Source organism: Pseudophryne corroboree, chromosome 4 (genome assembly GCF_028390025.1).
Source record: "Pseudophryne corroboree isolate aPseCor3 chromosome 4, aPseCor3.hap2, whole genome shotgun sequence".
In the NCBI taxonomy this organism is placed as follows: domain Eukaryota; kingdom Metazoa; phylum Chordata; class Amphibia; order Anura; family Myobatrachidae; genus Pseudophryne; species Pseudophryne corroboree.
This window is the reverse complement of record NC_086447.1, coordinates 867,412,609-867,423,443: the sequence shown is the minus strand read 5'-3', so window position 1 is coordinate 867,423,443 and position 10,835 is coordinate 867,412,609.

Genomic DNA, 10,835 nt, shown 5'->3' with positions numbered 1-10,835 from the left:
TGGCCAAGGAGTAGGTGAGACAATGACCAGTGGACGGAGTGTGGGCAGAAATGAGGTTGGAGAGGGAGGAGTGATTATGGATTTGTATTGGTGTGTGAGGAATTGAACTGGTGGATAGGGAACCCGTAGAACAGGTTGTATTGGGGCCAAACGTCAAGCAGCAAGAGAGGAAAATCAGATGAGCAGCAGTGTTCAGTGTCCATGATACATTGAAGAGGGGAAAGCCAAGTTTGGGGGAGGCCATTGAGGAGAGGGTTACAGCAGTACAATGTGTGTGCGTGGATGAGCTTCTGGTGGCATCAGGGGTGAGAAAGTACCTGATACATTTGAATGTAAAGGCGAGGTAGAGGTCAAGGATGACACCCAGGCAGTTTGCGTAGGGAAAAGCAGGGAAGGAGAGGTTATCAATAGAAAGATTAATAAGAAGATGAGGGAAAATAAGAATTTACTTACCGATAATTCTATTTCTCGGAGTCCGTAGTGGATGCTGGGGTTCCTGAAAGGACCATGGGGAATAGCGGCTCCGCAGGAGACAGGGCACAAAAAGTAAAGCTTTAGGATCAGGTGGTGTGCACTGGCTCCTCCCCCTATGACCCTCCTCCAAGCCAGTTAGGTACTGTGCCCGGACGAGCGTACACAATAAGGGAGGAATTTTGAATCCCGGGTAAGACTCATACCAGCCACACCAATCACACCGTACAACTTGTGATCTAAACCCAGTTAACAGTATGATAACAGCGGAGCCTCTGAAAAGATGGCTCACAACAATAATAACCCGATTTTTGTAACTATGTACAAGTATTGCAGATAATCCGCACTTGGGATGGGCGCCCAGCATCCACTACGGACTCCGAGAAATAGAATTATCGGTAAGTAAATTCTTATTTTCTCTATCGTCCTAGTGGATGCTGGGGTTCCTGAAAGGACCATGGGGATTATACCAAAGCTCCCAAACGGGCGGGAGAGTGCGGATGACTCTGCAGCACCGAATGAGAGAACTCCAGGTCCTCTTTTGCCAGGATATCAAATTTGTAGAATTTTACAAACGTGTTCTCCCCTGACCACGTAGCTGCTCGGCAGAGTTGTAATGCCGAGACCTCTCGGGCAGCCGCCCAAGATGAGCCCACCTTCCTTGTGGAATGGGCCTTAACCGATTTAGACTGTGGCAGGCCTGCCTCAGAATGTGCAAGTTGAATTGTGTTACAAATCCCACGAGCAATCGACTGCTTAGAAGCAGGCGCACCCAACTTGTTGGGTGCATACAGTATAAACAGCGAGTCAGATTTTCTGACTCCAGCTGTCCTGGAATATATTTTCAGGGCCCTGACAACTTCTAGCAACTTGGAGTCCTCCAAGTCCCTAGTAGGTGCAAGGCACCACAATAAGCTGGTTCAGGTGAAACACTGACACCACCTTAGGGAGAGAACTGGGGACGAGTCCGCAGCTCTGCCCTGTCCGAATGGACAAACAGATATGGGCTTTTTTGAGAAAAAACCACCAATTTGACACTCGCCTGGTCCAGGCCAGGGCCAAGAGCATGGTCACTTTTTATGTGAGATGCTGCAAATCCACATATTTGACTGGTTTTAAACCAATGTGATTTGAGAAATCCCAGAACTACGTTGAGATCCCACAGTGCCACTGGAGGCACAAAAAAGGGGTTTGTATATGCAATACTCCCTTGACAAACTTCTGGACTTCAGGAACTGAAGCCAATTCTTTCTGGAAGAAAATTTACAGGGCCGAATTTGAACCTTAATGGACCCCAATTTGAGGCCCATAGACACTCCTGTTTGCAGGAAATGCAGGAAACGACCGAGTTGAAATTTCTTTGTGGGGCCTTCCTGGCCTCACACCACGCAACAAATTTTCGCCACACGTGGTGATAATGTTGAGCGGTCACCTCCTTTCTGGCTTTGACCAGGGTAGGAATGACCTCTTCCGGAATGCCTTTTTTCCCTTAGGATCCGGCTTTCCATCGCCATGCCGACAAACGCAGCTGCGGTAAGTCTTGGAACAGACATGGTACTTGCTGAAGCAAGTCCCTTCTTAGCGGCAGAGGCCATAAGACCTCTGTAAGCATCTCTTGAAGTTCCGGGTACCAAGTCCTTCTTGGCCAATCCGGAGCCATGAGTATAGTTCTTACTCCTCTACGTCTTATAATTCTCAGCACCTTAGGTATGAGAAGCAGAGGAGGGAACACATACACCGACTGGTACACCCACGGTGTTACCAGAACGTCCACATCTATTGCCTGAGGGTCCCTTGACCTGGCGCAATACCTGTCCCGTTTTTTGTTCAGACGGGACGCCATCATGTCCACCTTTGGTATTTCCCAACGGTTTACAATCATGTGGAAAAAACTTCTCAATGAAGTTTCCACTCTCCCGGGTGGAGGTCGTGCTGAGGAAGTCTGCTTCCCAGTTTCCATTCCCGGGATGAAAAACTGCTGACAGTGTTATCACATGATTTTCCGCCCAGCGAAAAGTCCTTGCAGTTTCTGCCATTGCCCTCCTGCTTCTTGTGTCGCCCTGTCTGTTTACGTGGGCGACTGCCGTGATGTTTTTCCCACTGGATCAATACCGGCTGACCTTGAAGCAGAGGTCTTGCTAAGCTTAGAGCATTATAAATTTACCCTTAGCTCCAGTATATTTATGTGGAGAAAAGTCTCCATACTTGATCACACTCCCTGGAAATTTTTCCCTTGTGTGACTGCTCCCCAGCCTCTCAGGCTGGGCTCCGTGGTTACCAGCATCCAATCCTGAATGCCGAATCTGCGGCCCTCTAGAAGATGAGCACTCTATAACCACCACAGGAGAGACACCCTTGTCCTTGGATATTGGGTTATCCGCTGATGCATCTGAAGATGCGATCCGGACCATTTGTCCAGCAGATCCCACTGAAAAGTTCTTACGTGAAATCTGCCGAATGGAATTGCTTCGTAGGAAGCCACCATTTTTACCAGGACCCTTGTGCAATGATGCACTGTTTTTAGGAGGTTCCTGACTTGCTCGGATAACTCCCTGGCTTTCTCTTCCGGGAGAAACACCTTTTTCTGGACTGTGTCCAGAATCATCCCTAGGCACAGCAGACGTGTCGTCGGGATCAGCTGCGATTTTGGAATATTTAGAATCCACCCGTGCTGATTGTAGCAGTATCCGAGATAGTGCTACTCCGACCTCCAACTGTTCCCTGGACTATGCCCCTATCAGGAGATCGTCCAAGTAAGGGATAATTAAGACGCCTTTTCTTCGAAGAAGAATCATCAATTCGGCCATTACCTTGGTAAAGACCCCGGGGTGCCGTGGACAATCCAAACGGCAGCGTCTGAAACTGATAGTGACAGTTCTGCACCACGAACCTGAGGTACCCTTAGTGAGAAGGGCAAATTTGGGACATAGAGGTAAGCATCCCTGATGTCCCGGGACACTATATAGTCCCCTTGGTTCGTTATCACTGCTCTGAGTGACTTCATCTTAATTTGAACCTTTGTAAGTGTTCAAAAAAATTTTTTAGAATAAGTCTCACCTAGCCTTCTGGCTTCAGTACCACAATATAGTGTGGAATAATACCCCTTTTCTGTAGTAGGAGGGGTAATTTAATTGTCACCTGCTGGGAACACAGCTTGTGAATTTTTTCCCATACTACCTCCTTGTCGGAGGGAGACTTGGTAAAGCAGACTTCAGGAGCCTGCGAAGGGGAAACGTCTCGACATTCCCATCTGTACCCCCGGGATACTACTTGTAGGATCCAGGGGTCCTGTACGGTCTCAGCGCCATGCTGAGAACTTGTCAGACGCGGTGGAACGCTTCTGTTCCTGGGAATAGGCTGCCTGTTGCAGTCTTCTTCCCTTTCCTCTATCCCTGGGCAGATATGATCTTATAGGGACGAGAGGACTGAGGCTGAAAAGACGGTGTCTTTTTCTGCAGAGATGTGACTTAGGGTAAAAAACGGTGGATTTTCCAGCAGTTGCCGTGACCACCAGGTCCGATGGACCGACCCCAAACAAGTCCTCTTCCTTTATACGGCCATACTGTGCCGTTTGGAATCTGCATCACCTGACCACTGTCGTGTCCATAACATCTTCTGGCAGTTATGGACATCGCGTTTATTCATGATGCCAGAGTGCAAATATCCCTCTGTGCATCTCGCATATATAGAAATGCTCTATAGTCAATAAAATACTGTCCCTGTCAAGGGTATCAATATTTTTAGTCAGGGAATCCGACCAAGCCACCCTAGCTCTGCACATCCAGGCTGAGGCGATCGCTGGCCGCAGTATAACACCAGTATGTGTGTATATACTTTTTATTATATTTTCCAGCCTTGTCAGCTGGTCCTTGAGGACGGCCCTATCTATAGACGGTACCGCCACTTGTTTTGATAAGCGTGTGAGCGCCTTATCCACCTTAAGGGGTGTTTCCCAACGCGCCCTAACTTCTGGCGGGAAAGGGTATACCGCCCATAATTTTCTATCGGGGGGAACCCACGCATCATCACACACTTTATTTAATTTATCTGATTCAGGAAAAACTATGGTAGTTTTTTCACATCCCACATAATACCCTCTTTTGTGGTACTTGTAGTATCAGAAATACGTAACACCTCCTTCATTGCCTTTAACGTGTGGCCCTAATAAGGAATACGTTTGTTTATTCACCGTCGACACTGGATTCAGTGTCCCTGTCTGTGTCTGTGTCGACCGACTAAAGTAAACGGGCGTTTTAAAACCCTTGACGGTGTTTTTGAGACGTCTGGACCGTACTAATTGTTTGTCGGCCGTCTCATGTCGTCAACCGACCTTGCAGCGTGTTGACATTATCACGTAATTTCCTAAATAAGCCATCCATTCCGGTGTCGACTCCCTAGAGAGTGACATCACCATTACAGGCAATTGCTCCGCCTCCTCACCAACATCGTCCTCCTACCTGTCGACACACACGTACCGACACACAGCACACACACAGGGAATGCTCTGATAGAGGACAGGACCCACTAGCCCTTTGGAGAGACAGAGGGAGAGTTTGCCAGCACACACCAAAAACGCTATAATTATATAGGGACAACCTTATATAAGTGTTTTCCCTTATAGCATCTTAATATATATATAAGCATATCGCCAAATTAGTGCCCCCCCTCTCTGTTTTAACCCTGTTTCTGTAGTGCAGTGCAGGGGAGAGCCTGGGAGCCTTCCCTCCAGCCTTTCTGTGAGGGAAAATGGCGCTGTGTGCTGAGGAGATAGGCCCCGCCCCTTTTTCGGCGGCCTCGTCTCCCGCTCTTAACGGATTCTGGCAGGGGTTAAATATCTCCATATAGCCTCCGGAGGCTATATGTGAGGTATTTTTAGCCAAAATAGGTATTCATTTGCCTCCCAGGGCGCCCCCCTCCCAGCGCCCTGCACCCTCAGTGACTGCCGTGTGAAGTGTGCTGAGAGGAAAATGGCGCACAGCTGCAGTGCTGTGCGCTACCTTTAGAAGACTGAGGAGTCTTCTGCCGCCGATTCTGGACCTCTTCTTACTTCAGCATCTGCAAGGGGGCCGGCGGCAAGGCTCCGGTGACCATCCAGGCTGTACCTGTGATCGTCCCTCTGGAGCTGATGTCCAGTAGCCAAGAAGCCAATCCATCCTGCACGCAGGTGAGTTCACTTCTTCTCCCCTAAGTCCCTCGTTGCAGTGATCCTGTTGCCAGCAGGACTCACTGTAAAATAAAAAACCTAAGCTAAACTTTCCTAAGCAGCTCTTTAGGAGAGCCACCTAGATTGCACCCTTCTCGGCCGGGCACAAAATCTAACTGGCTTGGAGGAGGGTCATAGGGGGAGGAGCCAGTGCACACCACCTGATCCTAAAGCTTTACTTTTTGTGCCCTGTCTCCTGCGGAGCCGCTATTCCCCATGGTCCTTTCAGGAACCCCAGCATCCACTAGGACGATAGAGAAAATAGGAAAAACAATGAGTTTGGTTTTGGGCATGTTTCATTTGAGTAAGCAATGGGACATCCAGGATGAGTTGACAGAGAGGCAGAAAGAGACATGAGAGAAGAGTGTAGGAAGATGGGAGAAAGTCAGGGGAGGAGAGGTAAATTAAGAGTCATTAGCATAAAGGTGGTATTGGAGCCCAAATGAGCTGATGGGGTTGTCAAGGCAGTATGTGTAAAGAGAGAAGAGGAGGGAACCATGGATAGACCCTTTGGCAAACCAACGGATAGAGGAAGGAGGAGGTGGGTGGAACTAGAGGTAGAGAGAGAAAAGCAATGGCTAGCGATGTCTGAGGTGGCAATGAGGGGACAGACTAAGGAAGGCAGATGGAATAGAAAGCAGATTGGTGAGAATAAAGAAAAGAAAGGGAGGACAAGAGTATGGAGAGTCAGAGATAGGCAATCCTATCTAGGAGGCATAAGGAGGTCAAATGAAGGTTTCTCTAAGATGGTTAAGGCATACTTCAGGACAGAGAGTCCAAAGGACACCAAAGGGAATGGGGTCCGGGGAACAAGTTCCATGTACCTATATGTTCTTATAATACTGTTTGTTGACTTGGGTCAGACCTAATTACCTAAAACCTGCAGCCAGGGGAAGCTCATCCCCAATATACCCAGAACTTGGTGCTGTGAGAATCTCTGACCTGTAGAACACAAGAGTTTCATGTGTCAGCAAAGTCCATGTACCTAGAACTTGCAGACAGCCTCTGTGACATCACTATGCTTAGAACCTCCTGCCTGATTAATCTCTCACCATCAATGTTCCATTGTAGCTTGACCTGCTGCTTTTACTTAGGCAACCTGAGAAAGATATGTCCCACTCTTTAAAAGACTGAGGACATCATGACCAGCCTTCTCATTGATATATAGGGCTGGATTGTGAATGGCAGACAATGCCAATGTTCAGTTTTTATTGCTACCAACGTGTGTGAAAATCCGTTGTATTTATTGTAATGTACAGTACTGCCCTTTCCTGGCTGTATAGATTAGTATTTGTCCCTGCCAGGAATAGCACATCTGCTCCGGCCTGTACCTCCATCCAACAACGCGGTAGATGGGAAGTTCTTTCTAGGAGTTTGGGATATAACTACCAACCCCCATGACCAGATTTTGCTGCCATTTGTGGGGACTTTCTATAGAAATGCAGATATTCTGTGTGACAAATATTGTAATCTGTTACATATATCAGGATTTTGGTACTTACCGATAAATCCCTTTCTCCGATTCCACAGGGGCCACTGGAGCGTAGTTACAATGGGGAAATAGTAGGCAGTAATTGGGAGCTGGCACTTTAAAAAATTCTAACCCTGTGGCTAGCTCCTCCCCTACTATCTCCCCTCCAAGCCAGTCTACGTAAAACTGCCCAAGGAGAGCTGTAATAAAGAAAACCATAAGGTAGAGGAGGTTATTGACGTCTACTCAACCAGGATAACCCAAACTAACCCTGGAATCGAACCTAATAATAAACAGGTTAACCTGAACTCAACAAGCGGTCATTAATTGAACCGCAAACCGTTAAGCAAAAAACAACAAGGAGGAACAGCGCTGGGCGGGAGTCCAGTGGCCCCTGTGGAATCGGAGAAAGGGATTTATCGGTAAGTACCAAAATCCTGATTTCTCCTTCATCCACTAGGGGCCACTGGAGCGTAGTTACAATGGGGACGTCCCAGAGCTCCCAGAATGGGTGGGAGAGCGCTGAGAGTCCTGTAAAACCGCTCGGCCAAAGTGAGATGCAGAGGCCGCAAAAGTGTCAAACTTGTAGAATTTGACAAACGTATGACGGCCGGACCAAGTTGCAGCCCGACATAAAGTAGTCATAGAGACCCCCCGGGCAGCCGCCCAAGAAGGTCCCACAGAGCGTGTGGAGTGTGCTGAAATGGAAGATGGAGGTTCCCGAGAAGTCGCCAAATAAGCTTGTCTGATGGTCAGTCGAATCCATCGAGACAAGGTCTGCTTAGAGGCCGGCCAACCACGGCGGGCAGCGTCGTACAGCACAAATAAGGAATCAGACTTCCGAATAGCCGAAGTCCTATCCACATAGATCTTGAGCGCTCTTACAACGTCCAATGATCTCGCATCCGGAGAGTCCCCCGAGAGGGCCGGGACGACAAGCGGCTGATTGATCTGAAAATCAGACACCACTTTAGGTAGAAAGGACATACGAGTACGAAGCTCGGCCCTATCCGCATGAAACACCAGGTAAGGAGACCTGCAAGAGAGAGCCCCCAGTTCCGACACCCGTCTAGCTGAAGCCAGCGCCAGGAGAAGAACCACCTTCCAGGTGAGATATTTTCTCTCTACTGATTCCAGGGGCTCAAACAACGAAGACTGCAGAAAGGACAGGACAAGACTGAGGTCCCATGGCGCTGTCGGAGGACGGAAGGGAGGCTGTATTCGAAGAACCCCTTGAAAGAAGGTCTGAACCTCAGGCAGTAAGGCTAACCTTTTCTGGAAGTAAACCGAAAGAGCAGAGACCTGCACTTTTAGTGAGCCCAGTCTTAGGCCTGCTGAAAAACCCGCCTGCAAAAAACGGAGAAGACGGGCTAAGCTATACACGGAAGGAGAAAATTCTCGACGTTCACACCATGCTACATAAGCCTTCCAAATGCGGTAGTAGTGAGAAGATGTAACCGACTTTCTAGCCCGAAGCATAGTAGGTATAACTGTACGAGGAATCCCCTTCCTTGTCAAGATGGCTTTCTCAACAGCCACGCCGTCAAACGTAGCCTGCGTAAGTCTGGATAACTAAAAAGGACCCTGTTGTAGAAGGTCGTCTCGTAGTGGTAGGGTCCAAGGCTCGGCCACCGACAACAGATGTAGAGTGGAGTACCAAACCCTGCGTGGCCAATCCAGAGCCACTAGGAGAACCAGAGCGTCTTCTCTCTTGATGCGTTGCAGAACCTTCGGCAACAGCGGGAAAGGAGGAAAATAGGATTTTGGTACCTACCGGTAAATCCTTTTCTCTTAGTCCGTAGAGGATGCTGGGGACTCCAAAAGGACCATGGGGTATAGACGGATCCGCAGGAGCTTGGGCACACTACAAAGACTTAAACTGGGTGTGAACTGGCTCCTCCCTCTATGCCCCTCCTCCAGACTTCAGTTAGAAAACTGTGCCCAGGAGAGATGGACATTTCGAGGAAAGAATTTATAAACACTGAGTGTCAAACCAGCTCACACCACGAACATACCGCAGAACGTGGCATTCAATAGAAAACCAGACCACGGCATGAAGAATACACGGCCACATGCCGAGATAATATGACACACAGCCTGTGTGTCAACACAACCAGTAATAAGACACTGCATGCCATGGCATGAACAACAAGAGCAACAGCTTGACCGAGAAGAAACACCACCAGGGTGTAACCAACATCTAGAACTGCAGACAGTACGCACTGGGATGGGCGCCCAGCATCCTCTACGGACTAAGAGAAAAGGATTTACCGGTAGGTACCAAAATCCTATTTTCTCCTACGTCCTAGAGGATGCTGGGGACTCCAAAAGGACCATGGGGTCAATACCAAAGCTCCAGAACGGGCGGGAGAGTGCGGACGACTCTGCAACACCGATTGAGCCAACAAAGGGTCCCCCTCAGCCAGGGTATCAAACTCGTAGAGCATAACAAAAGCGTTTGAACCCGACCTAGTATCCACTCGGCAACGTTGAAGCGCCAAGACTTCTCGGGCATCCTCCCAAGAAGAGCCCATCTTCCCAGCAGAAGGGGCCACCACCGACTTCGGTGACGGCAATCCAGCCGTAGAACGAACATGCCAAATAACTTCACATATCCAGCGTGTAATAGACTGTATAACACAGTCACCCAAAGCATGCTGGGACATACCAAACAGATTCACTGTTTCTCCAAACTGAGCCAAATTGGCGACCTAAATATTCAAATCCCTGGCTACCTTGAGAGAATTTGAATCAGCCAATGCCTAAGTAATCACCAGTATTAAAATAGGCCGATTTCTGCGAAACCCAAAAACCACTCATGGCTGAACTATTCACCGAGTTCTCAATTCCTTTTCATTCACATGAAGGATAAAACAAGGCTCTTGGTATACAAAAAACCACCCTCTCCGACACCCGCCATGCGGATGTCAAAGGCAATAGCATGACCACTCTCTAAGAGATACATTTTGTAAGCAATTATTAGGCCACACTGCACTGAAAAGGAACCCAACTTTAGGCTTGCATCTACACCGGCTTGTAAAATACGGATAAGAACCACCTAGCTGAAAGTCTTCCATAGGAGCTTTCCCGGATACACACCGAGACACATAGTTACGTCAACCACTGGTGGTAAAGCTTAGCCGTTACTTCTTTCCTAGCCTGAAGACTTGAGGAAATGACTTCCCTGGGAACACCCTTTCGGCTTAAGATATGGCATTCAACCACCATGCCGTCAGACTCAGCCGCGGAAAGCCTTAAAACACACCCTGATCCTGTTGTAACAGATCCTCACGTAGAGGAAGAGGGCAGTAATCTTCTATGAGTACCTCAGGAAAAAGTGGATAACAAAACCTCTTTGACTAAACCAGACCCAAGAAGATCGCCTGAACCTTAGTTCATCCCACAATTATCACCTTCAGAAAAAAGTGAAAACGGAGAGGCCACATAGACCGACTAAAAAACACCCACGGTGTCACAAGGAAGTCCACTGCTATAGCACAAGTGTCCCTTGACCTGGAACAACATCCCAGCGGCCTCTCGTTGCGGTGAGACGCCAATATATCCAATTGTGACATTCCTCAGAGACCTGTCACGTCTGTGAAAATTTCTCGAAGACGATTGAATTTCTCCTGGATGGAGATCGCGCCCGCAGAGGAAATCTATTTCTCCGTCGTTCACCTTCGGAACAAA